Source organism: Chiloscyllium punctatum, chromosome 7 (genome assembly GCF_047496795.1).
Source record: "Chiloscyllium punctatum isolate Juve2018m chromosome 7, sChiPun1.3, whole genome shotgun sequence".
Taxonomy (NCBI): Eukaryota; Metazoa; Chordata; class Chondrichthyes; order Orectolobiformes; family Hemiscylliidae; genus Chiloscyllium; species Chiloscyllium punctatum.
In genome coordinates, this window is record NC_092745.1 from 27,883,825 (window position 1) to 27,907,152 (window position 23,328).

At 45.9% G+C, this 23,328-nt stretch overlaps 1 protein-coding gene across 6 annotated transcripts in view; it reads right to left on the reverse strand.

The window, feature by feature from the left end:
* Positions 1-21,821, reverse strand: part of LOC140479551 (roquin-1-like) — a 120,044-nt gene extending 98,223 nt beyond the window's left edge. For 4 of the 6 annotated variants that reach the window (XM_072573362.1, XM_072573368.1, XM_072573366.1 and 1 more), the window contains exon 1: positions 8,169-8,296. The gene's annotated coding sequence lies outside the window, so the exon portion shown is untranslated. Of the gene's footprint in view, positions 1-8,168; positions 8,297-21,566; positions 21,585-21,615 lie in introns of those variants that run through there. The other 2 variants (XM_072573363.1, XM_072573364.1) reach the window with 2 other exon arrangements.
* Between the last annotated feature and the right edge of the window lie 1,507 nt (positions 21,822-23,328).

Consider the following 23,328-nt stretch of genomic DNA (forward strand, 5'->3'; position numbering starts at 1 on the left):
TTGAGACTGCTGCTGCTCAGGCTTCCTGCCAACCCTTCTGACACCTTTTCATAGAAGGCTGATTACATAGACTTTTGATAAGGGAATCTAGAGTTATGGGGTACAGCAAGAAATGTGGAGCTGAGCACTCTAGACTAGGCATGAACTTACTGAATAGAAAAGCAGGCTTGATGGGCCAAATGGCCTAATCCTTCTTCTAATTCACACCTTCCCACTCAAGTTTACTTCAACAACAGCTTGCCTAACTATAGTAGAAAGCTATCAAGCAATGTCTGACCTAGAATCACACAAGGAGATATTAAAGGTAGATCATAAAATATGTTAAATAGTTAACGAGCTACATTTCAATGAGTATGTTAAAAGGGAAGTAGGAAAGTAGGGAGGCAGCACCAAACCTTAGATCCTTGGCACTGGAGGCATAGCTACCAATGTTGGAATAATTAAAATCAAGGCAGTACAAAATACCAGAATTGGTGCTGTGTAGAAATCTCAGGAACTCGCAAGACCACAAGAGGGGTTTGAAAACAAGGATGCACTTTTTAAAATCAAGGTATTGTTTCACTGGGAACAAATGAAGATCAACGAAATGGGACCTAATGACTTGGCCGCAGAGCATGAGTTCCAATTTATGGAAACTGGACATTGCAATAAAGTCTGCAGGTGAGACTCCCAAACAGATGAGGGTTTCTCCAGCAGATAATCTGAAGCAGATAAGTCATAATGGTAAACAGGTTAAAATGGGTAGTCCTACTGCTGACATGAATAGGTGACCAAGATTAAATACAACAACACAGCGAAGAGTCTCATTCAGCCTCAGCAAGGAAAGAGACAGAGTCAGTGGCTCGACGCTTGTCGGTGGGTGCAAAGTCAATGGCTTTGTTCATCCTCATTTTCACTTGGAGGAAATTTCTGCTGCTTCATAAATGGATACTGGACAAATAGTGTGAATAGATACAGCAAAGCATTGACATCTGTTGTCTTCACAGTGTAAAACATGATACCTGCCACCGCTATTTATCACCAACAAGACTGCTCTCTCTTCAAAATTCACTCTGCTGAACCCAGTATTCTTGACAATTTTAGTGCTCGCCATTGGCTGTTGTTGCCAATCTCAAACATTAACAATAACTAGAGGAACTCATGACTATTAGTCTGACTGCCAGATTAGTATAACACGATTTTACAAAATAACCTGGCTTTGGATTAGTGCAACCCAGTTGTATAAATGAACCTGACTGGTGGATTAGTTGTAATGATTAACCTTATGTTGGGTTACTGTAACCCAGTTTTACCAATTATGCTGATGGATTGCCAAAGCCCAGCTTTACCTGTTGGATTAGTACATCCTGGCTTTACCATTTAACTGGACTATCAGATTAAAATAACCCAGTTTTTACATATTAAACTGACAACAGGAATCTTGTCAAAGGAGAACACAAGCTGCTCCCAATATATCTTCAACAAGGGAAATATCTCCAGGCTAAACTACATAGGTTTGTTTACAGATAAAATAATACATGGATGCAGAAATACATGACAGGCAGTAGAAATGTTCCAGCATTTAGGAAAAGATATCAACTACTCCAACTCTATGCTGATCTGCATGGACCCTACTCTCAAACCAGGTTCGAATTATACCACCCAATACAGAACTACACTTTGTTTTCTATTCTTCAGATACACATACACCTATTACCCATCTTCCAATTTACCCATTTCCTTCAGGCCAGATTAATCTCACTAGATCTTCAGAACATACAAGTTAGAATCAGGAAAAGACCATTCAGCCTAGTGAACTGCTGTCATTTGATGAGATTTTGGCTGATCTAATATTGATGTCAGCTCCTTGCCACGGAGTCTGAATCAGTGTCATACAGCACTGAAACAGACCCTCCAGTCCAACTCGTCCGCGCCAACTAGACATCTCAATTTGCCAGCATTTGGCCCTTATCCCTTTAAACCATTCCTATTCATGTACTCATCCAGATGCTTTTTGAATATTGTAATTGTACCCACCTCCACCACTTCCTTCTGAAAATCCTTGCGTTATGAATTAATTCTGCCATCTGCATACCAGCCAACTGGGCTGGTCTACCAAATTCATACCTAGTTCCAAATTCATAACTAGGCTCTTACCTAGTTCCACCACTTCCATTCACTCTTATATCTCCAAAAGTAATTTGGTGTTCATTCTAATACTCTCAGATGTGATGACTGGTATCCTTCCTTACAATTATAATATCGAGTTATGGAAGGTGCTGTAAACATTCAACTTATGCATCATCTCCAACCTCATTCACAATTACTTGTGTCTTTTTTTTGGAGGTGATCTATTTGCCACATTTCAGACTTTCAGAACTCTGCTCTTCATGAACCACCAGTCTTCCAGATGCTGGAGCTAATGATACCCCATCAACTGAGGTACTACACACCAAGTCACAATGAGGAAAACTAAAAATACTGCTAGAGGTCTGAAACAAAAACAGGAAATGCTGAAAAAAATTAGCATCTGGCAAAAGAGAGCAAGCGAGATAATGGCTCATGAGCCCTGATGAGGGATCATTCACCTGAAACCTCAACTCTTACGGTCTCCAAAGACACTGACAGAATATTTCCAGAACTTTCTGTTTGCAACATATTAGAGAACAGTACAGCACAGGAAAAGTCTCTTCAGCCCACAATATCTGTGCCAATCATGATGCCATTCTAAACTCATTCCCATCTGACTGTATCTCTACATTCGCTGCCTAGTATTTATATTCATAGCTATCCAGTTTTCCCTTAGGCCACTGTTCCAGTTGATGTCTCACGATAGAATCATAGATAGTTAAAGCACAGGAGAAGGCCATTCAGTCCATTGTGTCGACACTGACTCTCTGCAAGATAACAACTTCATTCTCCCATTCTTTCCCTAATGGATTTTTTAAAAAATCAAGTAGTTAGCTGATTCCATTTTGAAAGTTTCCATTGCACAGAGTGCATTTCAGATCCTAATTATTGGTTGCTTAAGGAAAGAAAAATACTTTGCATGCTCCCATTGCTTATTTAGCCAATCAAGTTAAATCTCTGCCTTTTTGTTCGCAATCCTTCCACCAATGGGAACAGTTTCTCTCTACCTATTCTGTACTTCTTCTCTTGACTTTCTCTACTCTGAATAGAGAAATATATTGATAACTAACTTACTCCCAGCAACTTTCCACACATTGAATATCAGTTTCGATGATGCTTCTTGACGTGTACATATTAAATCAAGATACCAGGAAAATCCACAATTGAGACTCAAAGTGTGCACTAAAATCACACAAGAAAGAGAAAGCTGGGCCATCTGAAAGACAGTACTTTCAACATTGCAGGTCTCAGTGCTGCACTGGGAGGGTCAACCTATATTATGAGTTTACATCAAAGTGGGGCTTGAATTTATCCCTCTGACTCAGAGGGAAGAATGAAAACACTCAAGGCATCATGATTCAGTGGTTAAAAACAAGAACTGCAGATGCTGGAAATCACAAACAAAAACAGATATTGCTGGAAAAGCTCAGCAGACCTTCAGAGCCAGGATCACCAAAGCAAAAACATTAACTCAAATTTCTCTCCACGCATATTTCAGCAGTTAGTACGCTTGCTCCTGAGACAAAGTCATGGGTGCACTCCATAGATTTAAACTCAGTCTATTCAGGCCCACACTGCAGTATAAAACAGGAGTTGCCATCAATTTCCACAAATTCTCAGTACTCCAATAAGTAACAGAAACATAGAAAATATGAGCCATTAATAGGCAATTCAAATTATTGGGCTTGCTCCACTATTCAATGGGATCAAGACTGATTAACCAACTCAGTACCCTGAACACCTTTCCTCTATACCTTTGATCCCTTCATCTACCACCTTCTTGAAAATATTCTATTTTATATGTTTTGGCCTCAACCACTTTGTGGCAAAGAATTTCACAGGTTCAACATTCTTTAGGTGAAGAACTTTCTCCTCATCCAAGTCCTAAATGGCCTAACCTGTATTATTAAACTGTGGTCGCTAGTTCTGAACAACTTGGTCATCGGGAATATCCTTCCTGCGTTTACCTTGTCTAGCCCTGTTAGAACTTTGTTGCTTCCTATGAGAACCCCCCTCATTCTTCTAAACTGCAGTGAAGAAACTAATTCAGTACCTCTTCACACGTCCGTCTGGTAAACCTTCACTGCCCTCCCTCCTTAGGCAGAACATCCTTCCTCAGAAAGAGACTAAAACCACACACAGTCATCCAAGTGTGGTATCATCAAGATCCTGTACAATTGCAGCAAGACATCTCTGCTCCTGCACGTGAATCCTCTCGCTATGAAGGCCAACACATCATTTGACTTCAACGCATGCTGCATTTGCATGCTTACTTTCAGTGACTGGTGGTCAAGGACACCCAGGTCACCTTTCGCCTCCCTATTTCCAATGTATCACCATTCAGATAATAATCTGTCTTTGTTTTTGCTAAAGTGGATAACCTCATATGCATTCACATTATATTTCATCTGCCATCCACTTGGACCTGTAACTTACTAGTAGACCAACCTGCCATTTGGAAAAAAAGTTTAAATTTCTACTTTTTTTTCCCCCGGTATGCCAACCACCTTCTTTATTCACATTAATTGAGCACAAGATCTCAACAACAATTTTTCAAAAGTGTATGGCCTGTTCATACTATACTGTCAACTCCTGATTTCATGGGAGTCTTACTAGCCTAACCCACACAATTTAAGGATTTGGTACTAGAACATGTAACAAAACCTACAGTGACTCTTTCAAACTAACCTAGACCAGCTCACAAGGGGAGCAAGTGCTCAAAGCATACTGGCAGTGTAAAAATGTGCTGGGTTAGAAAATAAAATTACTGTCTTGAAGCAAATCAACCTATCCCTCAACAAGTATATGAGATCCCATCATTGCTTAAATACAGACTCAGCTGCTCACAAAGCAAAACAAAAGGCCCAAACCACTAACATGGGAACTGGCACAGGGCAGAATACATTCACATGGACCTAAGCACAGGACAGAACTCACTAACACAGGCCCGAGCACAGGACAATACAAATAAACACAGGCTAAAGTGAGGGATAAAACACAAACATAGGCCTGAGTGCAGGGTAAAATGCATGAATACAAGACCAAGTAATTGTAGGGTGAAATATATGCCTGAGCATGGCATGAAGTAGAAATATGACACCAAGTACAAGCTGAAATACAGAAACTTGGGCCCGAGTACAGCATAAGACATAAATACAGAATGGCTCTGCATATAGAGACACAAAGCACAATCTGACACACACAAGCATGTCCAAAAATGCAAACTTTGAACCAAACTTTGATAACAAATAAGAACACTACTATATAAAGAGAACTTGGCACAGGCAGGAACAAACTAAATGCAGTACAACTCAATCTCTGGAGGGGGAAAAATACAAGGACACAAATAAAGAAATAAGGGAAAGCATAGGCCCACACACAGAGAACTAACAGTGAGAAACTGTCGTAGTTAGACTGATGGCACAATTGCTGCAGTAACACCGACACGGCTTCACATATCAATTCAAATTCTGCTCTCAATAGTACTTTGAGTCAACCTTGCTCAGGTTAAAGGAGTCACTGCCAAACCCCACTTACACGACAAAAAGGCATGCTTTGAGCACTCAACGGGCCCTGTTAACAAAGGCTGTTCTGTGTGAAACCCAGATGTCCTACAATCGGTGACCCCCTCGTCTCTTTGCTTCCCATAGTCCGTCAACTCAACACCCGAGTAACACCCCATCACCCAGTTACTACACCCCACATCTGGGGCATCTGTCTGTCATGATAACCCCTGCCGCAGCTGGATTGGGGGGGGCGGGGAAAAAGAGAGAGAAAAGAGAGGGGGCGGTGAAGAGAACCAGAGAGGGGGCATGGCAGATGGGGAATAGGCAGTGGTAGGGAGAGGGGGGAGGTTGGCATGGATAGCAGGAGAGGGAGGAGTTGGCGGGGATTAGGGGAGAGGAGGGGTTAGTGGGGATGGGGGTTGGTGGGGGAATAGGAAAGAGAGCAGGTTGGCCAGGGATGATGGGGTTGGCAGGTGGAGGGTGGGGAGAGAGGGGTGGTTGGCAGGTGGAGGGTGGGGAGAGAGGGGTGGTTGGCAGGTGGGGGTAAGGAGAGGGGGTGGTTGGCAGGTGGGGGTAAGGAGAGGGGGTGGTTGGCAGGTGGGGGTAAGGAGAGGGGTGGCCGGGGTTCGGGAGGGGGGGGGGTGTCGGGTCGGGAGAGGGGGGTGTCGGGTCGGGTCAGGGGGGGGGGGGGTTGGGTGTAGGAAGCAGGGGGGTCGGCGGTGGGGGTGGTCAGCGGTAGAGAGAGGGGGGGGTCGGCGGTAGGGGGGTTTCGGCGGTGGGGCAGGGGGCGGCGTCGGCGGCAGGGAGAGGTGGGGGGGGGTCGGCGGCAGGGAGAGGTGGGGGGGGGTCGGCGGCAGGGAGAGGTGGGGGGGGTCGGCGGCAGGGAGAGGTGGGGGGGGGGTCGGCGGCAGGGAGAGGTGGGGGGGGGTCGGCGGCAGGGAGAGGTGGGGGGGGGGGGTCGGCGGCAGGGAGAGGTGGGGGGGGGGTCGGCGGCAGGGAGAGGTGGGGGGGGGGGTCGGCGGCAGGGAGAGGTGGGGGGGGGGTCGGCGGCAGGGAGAGGTGGGGGGGGGGTCGGCGGCAGGGAGAGGTGGGGTTGGTGGTAGGGGGGGTTCAGGGGTAGGGAGAGGGGAGTCGGGGGTGGGGGGTGGGGGGGGAGGGGGATCGGGGGTGGGGGGGGAGGGGGAGTCGGGGGTGGGGGGGGAGTGTCGGGGGTGGGGGGGGAGTGTCGGGGGTGGGGGGGAGTGTCGGGGGTGGGGGGGGAGTGTCGGGGGTGGGGGGGGGTGTCGGGGGTGGGGGGGGGTGTCGGGGGTGGGGGGGGGGTGTCGGGGGTGGGGGGGGGTGTCGGGGGTGGGGGGGGGGTGTCGGGGGTGGGGGGGGGGTGTCGGGGGTGGGGGGGGAGTCGGGGGTGGGGGGGGGGTGTCGGGGGTGGGGGGGGGGGGGTGTCGGGGGTGGGGGGGGGTGTCGGGGGTGGGGGGGGAGGGGGAGTCGGGGGTGGGGGGGGGGGTGTCGGGGGTGGGGGGGGTGTCGGGGGTGGGGGGGGAGTGTCGGGGGTGGGGGGGGGGAGTGTCGGGGGTGGGGGGGGGGTGTCGGGGGTGGGGGTGGGGGGTGTCGGGGGTGGGGGGGGGGGTGTCGGGGGTGGGTGTCGGGGGTGGGTGTCGGGGGTGGGTGTCGGGGGTGGGTGTCGGGGGTGGGGGGGGGGTGTCGGGGGTGGGGGGGGGGTGTCGGGGGTGGGGGGGGGTGTCGGGGGTGGGGGGGGGGTGTCGGGGGTGGGGGGGGGGGTGTCGGGGGTGGGGGGGGGTGTCGGGGGTGGGGGGGGGGTGTCGGGGGTGGGGGGGGGGTGTCGGGGGTGGGGGGGGGGGTGTCGGGGGTGGGGGGGGGTGTCGGGGGTGGGGGGGGGGTGTCGGGGGTGGGGGGGGGGGTGTCGGGGGGGTGTCGGGGGTGGGGGGGGGTGTCGGGGGTGGGGGGTAGAAGGGGGGTCGGGGGTAGAGGAGAGGGGGAGACGGAATGGCAGCGATTACTGCTTGGAGACTGCCAGCTACATCCAGGCCCAGGCCCAGGCCCAGGAGGAGGAGGAGGAGGCCCAAAGCCCAAACTCAAACCCTACAGGCGCGGGCGCGAGCACAATCCCAGGCCCAGGCCCAGGCCCCGGCCCAGGCCCCAGGCTCCGCTGCTCTTTGTCTGCGGAGGCTGTCTCCATCCTGCCAGGCCTGGGATGGTTGGGGTTCATCCAGCCAGTCTTTACCCCCCCCCCCCCGCCCCCCGCCTCCCTCCCCACCCCCCACACCCCACACCCCACACACCGCCGTTACCCAGCGAGTGAAAAAAAAGTGAAATAATTTTTTTTAAGAATGTTGCTCAGAGCGGCGAACTCGACAGGGGTTTGCACCGACACGGTGCGCGCGCACCCGCCCCCCCCCCTCGCCGTGTGCCCCGTGCCCCGTGCCCCGTGCCCGCGAGCCCGAGCCCGAGCCCGAGCCCGAGCCCGAGCCCTCCCCAACGGCTGCCCTCGCGCAGCGGAGAACGTTGTATTTTCGAAACCCTTCCTCCTCCTACCGCGCTCGAGGCTCCTCTCCGTCTGCCCCGGCTTCCCGAGGGCTCTCCAACATCGCTGGCTGTTGTGTGGGTCTGAGGGGGGGGGGGGGGGTGATGGTGATGTTTACCCCCCCCTCCTCCTCCTCCTCCTCCTCTGTGTGTGTGTGTCTCTGGTTCAGGACGCAGCTGCCTGAGCAGGATCAGGAGCACCCCCCCCCTCTCCCAGTCCCCTCCCCCCCTCAAACCCTCCTCCTCCCACCGCCCACTCACTGAACCCTCCCGGGTCACTGCCAGGTGGAGCAGGCACTTGCCTGGATCCGCCCAACTCCGACACAAGCCCCTCCCCCCCGCCCCGCCCCGCCCCGCCCCGCCCCGCCCCGCCCCGCCAGTCCGCGCCCGGGAGCAGAGCCCGCCCACTTTTAACCCTCGCTGTGCCTCAGGGTAGCCACTGTGTGCTGCTCCCACACCCCAAGGGAGTGGAGTTACTGAGGGGTGGGTGAGGGGGGCAACGTCCGAGCTCTGAGCCCAGCAGCCGCCCACTGGTGGCTCAGAAAGTGTCTGCAATTAAAAAAAAACACACATACACACAGGGCTGGGGGTAAGTCCCCTACCCCCTTGGAAGCTGGGGTTAAACACCACCAACTGCTCCAGACAGGTGCGCTGGCATCTCTAACTAAACAGGCTGGCTAGAAAAAGATAGGTTATTAATTTAAAAAAAAAACAGGCCGCCTGAGCATTCAAGGAACAAAAACAGAAATTGCCAGAGAAACTCCAGCAGGTCTGGCAACGTCTGTGCAAGAGAGAGAGAAACAGAGTTGACACTTTCACCAGAGTTAACAATGAGTCCAGTGACCCTTCCTCAGAACAGAATGGGACTGTACTAAAGAAGGGTCCATGGACTCAAGATGTTAATGCTGTTTCTCCATTCACAGTTACTGCCAGACGCGCTGACCTTCTCCAGCAATGTCTGTTTTTGTTTCTGATTTCCAGCATCCGCAGTTCTACATCAGCCTTGCCAATCTACCCACAACTTTAGGATGAAACAAATTTAGAAACAAATGCAGAGTTTCTCTAGCTTCACAGAGGATTCACATTGCAGTCCCCAGGAATGTACAAAATTATGGTTGTGTCTAGTTTATTTTCCCCTCATCAGCCCTCTCCCTCTGGTGGGATATACTTTACCTCTGGGCATCAACAGCCCTGCAGCCAATCATGAAGTGGGTCAGCAACTATTCAGCTATAGAAAGCATCACATCTAATCCTTCAATCAATGCCTGCACCGAAAGGTGATCAGCAGCAGGTACTTGGGGCAATATTCCTTTTTTAAAACAGTTTGGAAGAGTGGTATCCTTGTTATCCTGGCCTGGTATTCCTTTAATCAGTGCGTAAAGGCAGATTATCTCCAAAGGGCTGTAAAAATCTGCATGGATCCCTTTCAGTGTGTCGTTGATGTGTATTCAGCTCATCTCACCTGGGATAGTTGGTGGGAGGAAAAGTGTGGGGTGGGGGGGAAGGGCATTGGTTTGGAGCATTGCATGTGGCCTCTAAGACAACTTAAAGCACTTGACAGGCAATACCTATGTAGTTTGTCACTATTATAATATAGAAAATGAGGCAACCAATTTAAGCACAGCAAGATCCCTCAAGGAACAATGTGCAAAAGAGTACACAATCTTTGTTTGGGTGTTAGTTTATGGATAAATATGACCCAGGACCTGTAGAACCTACACCCTGTTCTTCTTACAGACCTTTGTTGGATCTTACATGCCCAACAGAGAGGGTCCTCAGAACAAGGTCTTATCAATGAACAGCACCTTCTACAAAGCAGAGCTCCTGCAATACTGTGTTGCGACATCAGCCTAATCTTTGGAGTGAGATTTAACTAATGACCTTTGAATTTTAGAGCAAGTACAAGACAGCTGAACTATCGCTGACACTGTCAGGGACACTCCTCTGTGTTCCTGCACCAGCTGAAGATACTTACTGAACACAGGACACACTGCTTCTCCCAGGCTTGCTCTAAAAAAACAGAGTTTACATTATGCTAAAGTCCACAAGCAGGTTAAACTAGGCAAATTCTGATTCTGTTCAATCTCAGCATATCTGTGTTTTTATTTCAAACACAGTTACTCTGAATTGATATCTCTGTAAATGAAATGAAGATAAACTTAATAAATTTCCATTGCAGGACTGAACATGAGGGCCCTCAATCCAATCTACATCAATGTTCCAAATGGACTCTTTATCATAGTTTTGTCTTCTTGATATGACCTCAGTCACTATTAACATTCAGCATTTTTGTTACCTCACTGTGCTTGTCAATTATATTTGTTATCCCCAAATGATTGCACATCTTCTATAGTCAAGTCATAGACAACACATTATCCTAATTCCAAAGGAGAGGCTGAAAAAGGAAGACATCAATTCACAGCTATCGCCAACAGTACAAGAACCACACTCATGTTCCCATGTTGGTACCAAATGATTGGGTACAGTCACATCATGACATGCAAAGATTAAAGATAATAAAATTCAATATAAACATTGTTCTCAATAAATACAAATACGTTCTACAGAAGAAAGAGTGCAATGAATAGCATAATGCCAAACTCAGTGAGACTAGTGCACAAATTAACAATAATGTGCACATCACTGTATAACGATGTGAGCCCATGTAAAACGCTGCAAGCGCACAGAAGCAGTTTGCTGTGAACAATCCCAGAAGCACAGTGTCATGCCATTATTATTTTGGATTCAGATTTTCTTAAAGCAATTTTTAACTTTTTGACATCCCCTACAAGGTTTCTTAATTTCTTTTGCTCCTGGAAAGTGTAGGTAATTGAATTTTGTGCACTGTCTGCAATGGGCAAATGATCAGAGTTTTAAAATTGAGGTATTGCTTACCTGGGAACCAATGTCAGTGAGCAGGCGTAGGTCTGATAGGTAATAAGAACTTGGTGTGAATGGACAGCACAACAAGGATGAAAGTACATGTTCTAACTATGAAGGGTTGAGTGTAACTGGACCATTCAGTAACTGGAGATTTTCAGTTTAGGATTGGCCACACTCTAGTTTGAGAGATTAGATTAGATTAGATTACTTCCAGTGTGGAAACAGGCCCTTCGGCCCAACAACCCGCAACCCACCCATTCCCCTACATTTACCCCTTTACCTAACACTATTTAGCATGGCCAATTCACCTGACCTGCACATCTTTGGACTGTGGGAGGAAACCGGAGCACCCAGAGGAAACCCACGCAGACACGGGGAGAATGTGCAAACTCCACACAGTCAGTCGCCTGAGTTGGGAATTGAACCCAGGTCTCAGGCGCTGTTAGGCAGCAGTGCTAACCACTGTGCCACCGCACGGCACGGTTGCACAGGTTGGGTTTGAAATACGCCTCTGCAAATTTCTAAAAAATAAGCTTGGACACCCAGTCAATTTGGACTCCAGGCCTCAGTGAGGTATCCTCTCAGCGGCCTGTGGTGCTTTTGTTTTAGATTAGATTACATTACACTGTGGAAACAGGCCCTTCAGCCCAACAAGTCCACACCGACCCACGACCCACCCATACCCCTACATTTACCCCTTTAATAACACTACGGGCAATTTAGCATGGCCAATTCACCTGACCAGCACATCTTTGGACTGTGCGAGGAAACCAGAGCACCCAGAAGAAACCCACACAGACACAGGGAGAACGTGCAAACTCGTCGGTCGCCTGAGGCGGGAATTGAACCCGGGTCTCTGGCGCTGTGAGGCAGCAGTGCTAGCCACTGTGCCAACGTGCCGCCCAACCAGGCAACCAAGCAGCCTCCCAGCCTGCCATGTCCTCTGCACGGACTTCCGGTCTCGAGGTGAATCAAGTCCCGTCGCAGATTGGAGGCAAGGTGCCGGTGTGGCAGGATTGGAAGGACTGCTATTCTGAACTTCTTAATTTCTTTATTTTTCTAATTTATTCCTCTGATCTGTAAAGCTGGATATTTTATTTCTTTACTTTCGTAATTTTTCTTACCCTAAGAACTTGTACTGAAGAATTTGTACCTAGGTACCTTGTACTTAAGATGGTCCCGTAAGAGGCCACATGTAAACTTTTCACTGTTCTCATTTGAATACTTGTGACAGTAAACCTAATTCAATTCAAAGAATATTTTCAAAATAAATTCAAATTTTCCTCGTACTGTGTGCTTTTTAAAAAGTCATTCTTGAATGTATAGTTCAAATGTTATTTACCACGTGGGAGACCAAATTTGAATGGCTCAGACATTTACAACACAGGAGTTGTCCATTCGCCCTCATGTGCACACCAATCAACAAAGATCTGATGACACTAATCCCAGCTTTTGGCCCATAGCCTGGAGGCTACAGGAACACTAGTTTTCAATGCTATGAGATTTTGTGATTCAACCACACATTCAGGCAGTGACGTCCAGCCTCCTACCAACTTCTGGGTGAAAGAAATCCCTGCTCCACTCTCCTCTTAGCCTTCTATCTCAGCTTAAATCTCTGTCCCTGGATATTGACGTCTTTATTAATGGAAAAAGGGCCCTATTATCCACCCTATCTCTGCCCCTCATAATCTTATACCCCTCTATCAGGATACATCTCAACCAAAGAAAACATCCCCGGCCTTTCCAACCATTCCTCATAGCTCAGACCCTCCGGGGAGGCAGCATCCTGGTAAATCTCCTCTGCACCCTCTCAAGTACAATCACACCCAACCTATATTATGATCAGAATTACATGGAGTACTTTATTTGTGGCCTAACTGACAGTTTATACAGTGCCAGCATGACCTCCCTGCAAGGTCTCATTGATCTTCGGCTCTCTCCAGGATCTGGTGTAATCCCCTGATTTCTTAGCCCTCCCCTAATTGCATATCTCATATTTTTCTGGGTTGATTTCCATTAATTTCTGCTCTGCCCACCTGACCAATAAGTTGTTATCCTCTTGCAGTTTACTACTATTCTCCTATTTACCACCCTACCGATGTTCATATTATCCACAACCTTTGTGATCATATTCTCGACATTAAAGTCCAGAACATTAACGTACACCACAAATCCCAAGCCATGCGGATTGTCAACAGAAACACGCTTCCAGTTACAAAAACATCCCTCTACCATCACCCTAATCTTCGCGCCTCTTAGCCAATTTTAGATCTAACATGTCATGTTGCCTTGCATCCCATCAGCTCTTACTTTCTTCATCAATCTGCCTTGAGGAACCTTATCAAAAGCTTTGTTAACTTCCACATAGACAATTGTATTACCTTCATCAACACTCCTCGTTACCTCCTGAAAAGATTCAATCAAATTTGTCGACCATGCACTTCCTTTAACAAATGTGTGCGGGCTATCCCTGATCAATCCGCGTTTCTCCCAGTGCAGATATTCTGTGCCTCAGAGGTCTTTCTAATAATTTCCCCACCACCAAAGTTAGACTTGTAATTTCCTGGTTTATCCCTCCTTCCTTTTTTTTTAATAATGGGACGTTAGCAGCCCTTCAGAATACTATCCAAGTATTGCTGTAACTGAGCAACTGATTGTTAAACCATCCACAAAATTGAGAATGGATCATAGTCATTAATAGCACAGAAGGAGACCATTTGACCCAGCAAGACCTTATAGAAGTTTATAAAATGATGAGAGACATACATAGGGTGAATAGCCAGGGTCTTTTGCCCAGGGGAGAGGAGTCCAAAACTCGAGGTCATAGATTTAAGGTGAGCGGGGAAAGATTTAAAAGGGGCAACATTTTCACACAGAGGCTAGTACAGAAAGTGGTGGAGGCTGGTACAATTACAACATTTAAAAGGAATCTGGATGGTTATGTAAAATAGGAAGGGTTCAGAGAGATATGGGCCAAATGCTGGCAAATAGGACTAGATTAATTTCGGATATCTGGTCAGCATGGTCAAATTGGATTGAAGAGGTTGTATCCATGATGTACAGCTCAATGACTCTGACTCAAATCCATGCCAGTGCACAGGAGAGCAATCCAGTCAGTCACACTCCTCACTCAATCGCATGCGGGTTAATTTTTTTCAATCTAGTCTATTCAATTTCCTTTTAAGTTCATTCATTGTGTCTGCTAGCATGCCCTTGTGGAGATCACTGACTTATACCACAATGCCTCACATCTCCAACAGACTCTAATTTGAAAATATTCACCTCAACTATACATCTGTGTGTAGAGGGCATCACTTTGAAGTTTGCAGATGATGCAAAATTTGGAAGGGTAGTAAACAGTGAAAAGCATCGTAAAAGTCTTGAGAAGGCCTTCACAGAGATTCATGAAATGGGAAGATGTCACAGGCAAAGCTCAACACTGAAGTGTAAAATGATAAATTTTGGTAGGGAAGCAGTATTACGAACTAAGTGGTAATGATCTCACATTCATGGCTGATAATCTTGGTCCCCTCAACAAGTGGAAACAAATTTTCAATCTCAAACTGATCAAAAATCTTCAAAACCTTAAATATCTCACCTCAATCTTTTCTTTGGAAAAGAGTTGTGGCTTACTAAGACTGTAAGTTGTAGGAGCAGAAGTAGACAATTCAATCCATTGAGTCTGTTGCATCACTCAATGAAATCATGGCTGATTTGATCACCCTCAACTCCATTTTCTTGCCTGATCCCCAGAACCCTTGAATCCCTTACTGATTAAAAATCTGTTTATCTCAGCCTCGAATATGCATAACAACCTAACCTTGACACTCACCTGCAGTGAAGAATTCCAGTGATTCATGACCTTCTGAGAGAAAAATTCCACCTCACCTCTGTCTCCAATGTGTGACCCCTTACTCTGAGATTATGCTTCTTGGTCCTAATCTAGAAGTTACAACCTCTCGGTTTGGTATCATGCTTGTCAACCTTTCTGGGCTTTTCTTCATTGCCACTATATTTTTTTTGTAATGTGGAGTTCATAATTGGACAGAAGATTTCAAATGTGATCTAAGGTTCCAAATGAAGTTTACAGTTCTTCCCCTTTTGAAATAAACCCCAGTACTTTGTTGGCATTTTTAATAGTGTTATTAAGACTCCCTATTCCTGGCAACATTGCTGAGGTGCCATGGCTTAGATGGTTAAAGTGGCAGCCTAGTAAACAAGTGATCCTGGGTTCAAATCCCTGTAGTGCCTGCGTGCTGTGTCAAAAGTTTGCTGTTGCATCTTCTTTTATGGGTGGCACAGTGGTTAGCACTGCTGCCTAACAGCACCAAAGGCCTGGGTTCAATTCCCACCTTAGGCAACTGTTTGTGTGGAGTTTGCACATGCTCCCCGTGTCTGCGTGGGTTTCCTCCGGGTGCTCCGGTTTCCTCCCACAGTCCAAAAGTGTGCAGGTCAGGTGAATTGGCCATGTTAAATTGCCCGTAGTGTTAGGTGAAGGGGTAAATGTAGGGGTCTGGGTGGGTTGCTCTTCAGAGGGTCAGTGTGGACTTGTTGGGCTGAAGGACCTGTTTCCACACTGTAAGTAATCTAACCTAAATTTCCTCCACCTGTCTCGAGTGGAATCATATCCTTCCTGTAATGTGGTGACTGCAACTGCACAGTTTTCTTATTGGAGTCTAACTCATGTCTCACAATAACCTGTTGACCAGAATTGTACATAGTTCTCACACTGTGGTCTAACTGGGATTTTATACATTTCCACAATAACGGCCCTGCTCTTGTACTCCAGGACCTTGCCATTATGGATCTGTGGACATGCATTCCAAGGAGTGACTGTTCCTCTGTAATTTTCAATACACTATCATTTATTGTGTACTCCTTATCTTGCTTTGTGTTACGTCATACTTCACTTGATTTAATTCTGTTGTACAAGTTTCTACCCATCTGACCAATCAATTGATATCTCCCTGCAGTCTACAGCTTTCTGCCTTTTGATCAACCCCATAGCCAACTTTTTAATCATTTGCACACCCCCCACATTTAATTGTTAAATACAATGAACATCAAGGTACCCAGTACTAAGCCCTGGAGAATATATCTGGAAACTTACATCTAGTCACAAGTATACCTGTCAAATATTACACTTTCCATTCTGCCAATTTGCCCTTCTCCCTTAAGTTTCCTAATCTGCACATCTTTGGATTGTGGGAGGAAGCCCATGCAGACATGAGGAGAATGTGCAAACTCCACACAGACAATCACCTGATTGTTCAGTTTCCTAAATAATCTTCCATGAGGAACCTTGTCAAAATCCTGGCTAAAATGGACAATATCAAGTGTTGCTATCCTTATCAACTCTCTTTGTTACCACTGTATAAATTTTAATCAGGTTAGATTTGACCTTCCCTTAACTAATCTTTGCGCACTGCTGTTCATTATTCCGTGACTTTCAACACAGCAGCATATACTGTGTCTCAGAGAGTTTGCTCCAATGCTTAGCTCACCAGTAAGGTCAGACTGATGCCTGCCATTAGTCAGACTAACCCTTCCCTTTTTAAAGTTAAAAATCACACAACACCAGGTTATAGTCCAACAGGTTTAATTGGAAGCACACTAGCTTTCGGAGCGACGCTCCTTCATACAACATTACCAGTCTTTCAACACCACACACCTGGCTCGACAGAATTGAAACATGATGGGAGGCTGGTGTTTCTTCCACTGCCTTCCTTACCAGCCTGGGATATTTTTCATCCCTGGTGACTTAACCACTTTCAAGGACAGTAGACACTAATATTTTTTTCCTGATTACATTTATTTCATCCAACATTTCGCACTCTTCCTTCTAGACCCATTTCCACCTTCACATACAAGTTACTTTCTTGGTCTCTAATTGGCCCTCCTCTGGCCTTACTTATCCTCTTGCTCTTTATGCACTTAAAGATCATTGGGTTTCCTGTCATTTTATTTGTCATTACACCTCCTATCTCCTGTAAATAATAAACCAGTTTGTTTTGTAATTTCACCCCTGTCTGCACTGAGCTCTTGGCTTCTGGAATAGACACATTATTTCATGGTGGCATAGTGGCTCAATGGTTAGTACTGCTGCCTTACAGGACCAGGGTTCAATTCCAGCCTCAGGTGATTGTTTGTGTGGAGTTTGCACACTTTCCCCATGTCTGTGTGGGCTTCCTCCCACAATCCAAAGATGTGCAGATTAGGTGAATTGGACACGCTAAATTGCCCATAGCATTCAGGAGTGTGTAGGTTAGCTGCATTAGTTGGGGTAAATGGGTTGAGGTGGGTTACTCTTCTGAGGGTTGGTGTGGACCTGTTGGGCTGAATGGCCTGTTTCCACACTGTAGGGATGCTATGATCTATTTATTCTTAACCTATTCTGGTAGATCTTCCAAAATTTGTCAAGTCCCACCCACCTCTCCTTTCAGGAACAACCTTATCTGAATCCCTCTGTATCACCTCCTTCGATGCCTACCATTGCTCTAACACTTGATTTACCCTCAAGCAGCTGTTTTGAAACAAAAACTGATGTATGCTGGAAAACCTCAGCAAGTCTGGGAGCATCTGTGAAGAGTAATCAAAGTTAACATTTCTGGCCTGGTAACCCTTCCTCATAACAATGTTGAGGAAGGGTCACCGGATCCAAAATGTTAACTTTGATTTCTCTTCACTGATGCTGCCAGACATGCTGAGCTTTTTCAGCATACGTCTGTTTTTGTTTCTGATTTACAGCATCTGCAGTTCTTTTGGTTTTAAGCTGTTCTGAGTTCACTTTTGCAAAATCACATTCCAGCTTTGTAAAGTTGGCCTTTCCTCAATTTAAAACTTTGACTCTTAGTCCATCATTAATAATTTCCATTATTATTCTGATCCTTCCTAAGCTAAAGTTAACTATCACTGAACATAGAACAATACAGTGCAGAACAGGCCCTTCAGCCCTCAATGTTGCGCCGACCTCTGACCTATTCTCTGATCATCCCTCTACACTATCTCATCATCATCCATGTCCATATGCAGGGATTGTTTAAATCTCCCTAATGTGGCTGAGTCATTGGCAGGTAGGGCATTCCATGCCCTTACCACTCTCTGAGTAAAGCACCTGCCTCTGATATCGGTCTTAAATCTATCACCCCTCAATTTGTAGTTATGCCCATTCATACAAGCTGACGTCATCATCCTAGGAAAAAAGCTTTCACTGTCTACCTATCTAATTCTCTGATCATCTTGTATGTCTCTATCAAATCCCCTCTTAGCCTTTTTCTTTTCAATGAGAACAGACCCAAGTCTCTCAGCTTTTCCTCATAAGACTTCCCTCCAAACCAGGCAACAGCCTGGTAAATCCCCTCTGCACTTTTCCAATGCTTCCACATCCTTCCTGAAATATGGCAACCAGAACTGGACACAATATTCCAAGTACGGCCGCACTAGCGTTTTGTATAGTTGCAGCATGATATTGCGGTTCCGGAACTTAATCCCTCTACCAATGAAACCTAACACACCGTATGCCTTCTTAACGGCATGATTAACCTGGGTGGCAACTGTCAGGGATCTATGTACATGGACTCCAAGATCCCTCTGCACATCCACACTCCCAAGAATCTTTCCATTGACCCAGTACTCTGCCTTCCTGTTATTCTTCCCAAAGTGAATCACCTCACATTTATCTGCATTGAACTCCATTTGCCACCTCTCAGCCCAATTCTGCAGTTTATCCAAGTCCCCCTGCAATCTGTAACATTCTTCCAAACTGTCCACAACTCCACCGACTTTAGTGTCATCTGCAAATTTACTTAGCCATCCACCTATGCCTGCGTCTACGTCATTTATAAAAAATGACAAACGGCAGTGGTCCCAAAACAGATCCTTGTGGCCACTAGTAACCGGACTCCAGGCTAAATTTTTTCCATCAACCATCACTCGCTGCCTTCTTTCAGAAAGCCAGTTTCTAATCCAAACTGCTAAGTCACCCACAATCCCTTGCCTCTGGGAAGTTATTCTATACTGGTGGGCTCGTTATGTACTGGCTAAAAAAGTTCGCTGATGTACATTTTTAACAATTGGTTGCTTTTGCATAGAGGAGAAGGAAGTGAAGACAGCAGATGCTGGAGATTAGAATCGAGAGTGTGGTGCTGGAAAAGCACAGCAGGTCAGGCAGCATCCGAGGAGCAGGAGAATCGACATTTCGGGCATAAGCCCTTCATCAGTCAGCCCTTTCTGATTCCTGATGAAGGGCTTAAGTGTCGATTCTCCTGCTCCTCGGATGCTGCTTGACCTGCTGTGCTTTTCCAGCACCACCCTCTCAACTTTTACACAGAGTTCATTTCAGTTACTACTTGGGTAATTGGAATCTTCTATACCATCATTTTGAATCTCCCTTTTCAGTAATTTGACTGCATATCTGCTCTCCTATTTCCCTTTGATTGAATACATGAAGAGTATTTAACCTTTGTATTCTCCTGACCAAAATGCACCACTTATCAATATGAAAATTACTTTTTTTTAATTGCCTGATTGATCCCTAGTTCTCTTTATCAAAGTCTATAAGGACTGCTTTTTACCTTAACAATAGTTGATTTCTGTTTCTGTGCTCCGAGTACAGGTACCTACCCTTCTGCTTACTTCCTGTTCCTTTCAAGATACATACAAATTATCATCTCCCCATCTTCTCCCTCTTCTCTCACCAATTCTTCAGATGCTCATAGAATCATAGAATTTCTACAGTGTGGAAGCAGGTCATTCAACCCATCAGGTTCACAATGACCCTCCAAAGAGCAAGCCACCTAGACCCACCCCCCCTACTCTATCCCTGTAATCCTGCATTTACCATGGCTAACCCAACTAGCCTGCACATTCCTGGACACTGCAGGGCTATGTAGCTTGGCCAATCCACCTAAGCTGCACATCCTTGGATTGTGGGAGAAACCAGGACACTGGAGGAAACCTGGGGGTGAAATCAAACCCGGCTCCTTGGTGCTATGAGGCAGCTGTGCTAACCACTGAGCCACCAGCTGCCCCACGTTGATAGGGAGATATTAGTTAGAGGTTATTGGGAACAATATTAGTTAATGAGATGATGGTGGAAGGAAATTAGTTTATGAGATAATGAAATAGTGGTGGGGAGATATTGGTTGATACGATGGTGGCTGAAAATGTGTTGCTGGAAAAGCGCAGCAGGTCAGGCAGCATCCAAGGAATGAAACGTCGATTCTCCTGTTCCTTGGATGATGCCTGACCTGCTGCGCTTTTCCAGCAACACATTTTCAGCTCTGATCTCCAGCATCTGCAGTCCTCACTTTCTCCTTGATACGATGGTGGAAAATATTAGCTAAGAAAATAATGTTGAGGAGGTATGAGTAAATGAGACAATGATAGGGAATGATCAGTTTTTGAAGTTTCAATTAATTTCCATAAACTGCAATACTTCAAACTCCAGTGAATGAATGATGATTTACTGTGAATTGCACTCTACAATGAACAACACAGTAAAATACAGTGAAAAGCCCTGTAAAAGGAATCATCATGGTTCAACTTTGTCCCATTGGATACAGTTAAAAATCACACAACACCAAATTATGGTCCAACAGGTGAATTTGAACGTACAAGGTTTAGGAGCACTGTTCCTTCATCAGGTAGCTAGTGAGGCAGGATACATAGGACATAGAATTTATAAGTAAAAGATCAAAGTGTCATACAACTGATGCAATGTATTAGACAAATCTAGATGGCTGTTACGTCTTTAATCACTTAGAATGGGGATGCAGTTTTCATAGAACATAGAACAATACAGCGCAGAACAGGCCCTTCGGCCCTCAATGTTGCACCGACTTGTGAATTATTCTCAGATTGTCCCCCTACACTATCCCAAAATCATCCATGAGCTTACCCAAGGATTGTTTAAATCTCCCTAATGTGGCTGAGTTTTGATTGATTAATATGTAAATCCATGAATTTCTTTTAAGTCACAGTCCTGAGATAACTTAAGGTTTTATCAGTACATAAATAAAGTGACATCTCAGCTCAGGCAATGCATAAATGGTGTGAGATTAGAGTCTGTCTGCATCCCATCCTGGAGTCAGACTTATTTCCAAAGTAGGAATTTAGAAAATGTCACATTGACTGACTGCTTTTTGTGCTTTTTGAACAAAAACAGACACACACACACACACACATCTATGGGGTGAATTTACAGATACATTCTATTAAGTTTTGTACCCTTTGTATCCTATCCCACCAGCTACTTGATGAAGAAGCAGCACTTTGAAAGCTACTGCCTCCAAATAAACCCGTTGGACTCTAACTTGGTGTTGTGTGATTTTTAAACTTTGTCCAGTCCAGTCCAACACCAGCATCTCCACACCATTGGACACAAACCGTACTGGAAACAAACAGCACCTCAACATTTGACAGAAACAGTCAGCCACACAAACATGTCAAAACCAGCAGTATGTCTGACCACAGCGGTCTACTGTCTTTTACAAAAACCACAGGAAACCTAGAAAAAAAAACACTCACAAGAGAAGTTTAAGGCGTTTGAACTCAGGCTGTCCTGCAACCTGATTACCTTGTGTGTACTTGTAAATGATGGTCAACTTCTTCAGTCAGCTATAATCAGACAAACTTCATAGATTTTCACAGCTCCTTGCTGTTGTCGAAATCTTATACGGTGGTACAACTGAATACTTTTCACACCTCTGCTCTCTCAGTGGACAGCACACAAAAGGCCTCACTGTGTCATTTCCCTGTAGCGCAGACAACAAAGACGGTCTGAAACAAGGAAGCAGCAAATTAAAGTGACAGGGAACTTGCTTATCAAAAAAAACGCCAACTCATTCTGCTTAGCCAGGAACACGGACGGAGCTTGGATGAGACATTTCGTGATTGTGCAACAGGAAATACCAGCAGCAAGTGAACAGTGCAGGCAGGCTGGCCTGTAAATTAATCCAATCCCCGTTTAGTTGAGACCAGCTGAAAACTGATCGAATTCTCACAAACAGGAGTTTCTCAGGCCCCACATCAGTTTTTCTCAGTGCAGTGAGCCTAGCTGCTCAATGCTGCCAGGCTGTAGCATAAGTCAGTCACGGGCTGTAATGGTACTTAAGTGAACCTGACTCAAAGGGTGAAAAATCCCTAATTTGATAGCAGCCTAAAGAACTTTGCAAGCAACTGCCCTTAATCATTTATGCTTTCGCTTGTAGGCACTAGCTCCTAAATTGTTGCCAACCACTGGCTTGTCTGGCTTTTCACTGCTCCTTATTTATTATATGCTTCACGTTCTCATAGAACTACAGATGGAGTGCAACACAGAAACAGTCTATTTTACCCAAATGGTCAATTGTAGTGACTGTGCTTCACGCACAAGTCCAACCACCTCACTTCACCATGAGCCCTTCTTACTGATTTTCTAACTAGTGGGGATTATCTTTCACTGCTGACCAGTTCAAAACTGCTCAGGGTCTTAAGATGTAAAATACAGTGTGGCCTCATCTTCTCCTGACATTTTGATGTTTTGGCAGTTTTCTTGCCTGTTCAAACACTCAGTAAAAACGAGTTCCATGCATCAGGTCAGCAACAGCCAAAGAGATAGTCTTGAGGCAGCAATATAAATGCAGAGAGTGGGAAAGGTAAAGTGATATCGAGAGGGAATTACAGAGCTGAGGGTCCAAGGCGATGTACGGTATGATTCCTGGTGTGAAGGGCTTATGCCCGAAATGCCAATTCTCCTGCTCCTCAGATGCTGCCTGATCCTGCTGTGCTTTTCCAGCACCATACTTTTGACTCTGATCTCCAGCATCTGCAGTTCTCACTTTCGCCTAGATGTATGGCCTAAATGCTCCAAAGCATATACTCAATATTTGGCAAAAACAGAAAACCCGGGATAATCTCATCCCAATCACTCTCAGCAATCTGTTGTTGGAAAGTATTAGAATCAATTATCAAGGAAGCAATATGAAAGAATTAAGAACAAAGAGCATTGCAGCACAGGAACAGGCCCTTCGGCCCTCCAAGCCTGTGCCAATCCAGATCCTCTACCTAAACCTGTCGCCTATTTTCTAAGGATCTGTATCCCTTTGCTCCCTGCCCATTCATGTATCTGTCTAGATACATCTTAAATTATGCTATTGTGCCCATGTCTACCACCACCGCTGGCAACGACAACCACCAGACACCCACCACCATCTGCATAAAGAATTTGCCATGCATATCTCCCCTAAACATTTCCCCTCTAACGCCGAACTTCTGAACCCTAGTAATTGAGTCTCCCACTCTGGGAAAA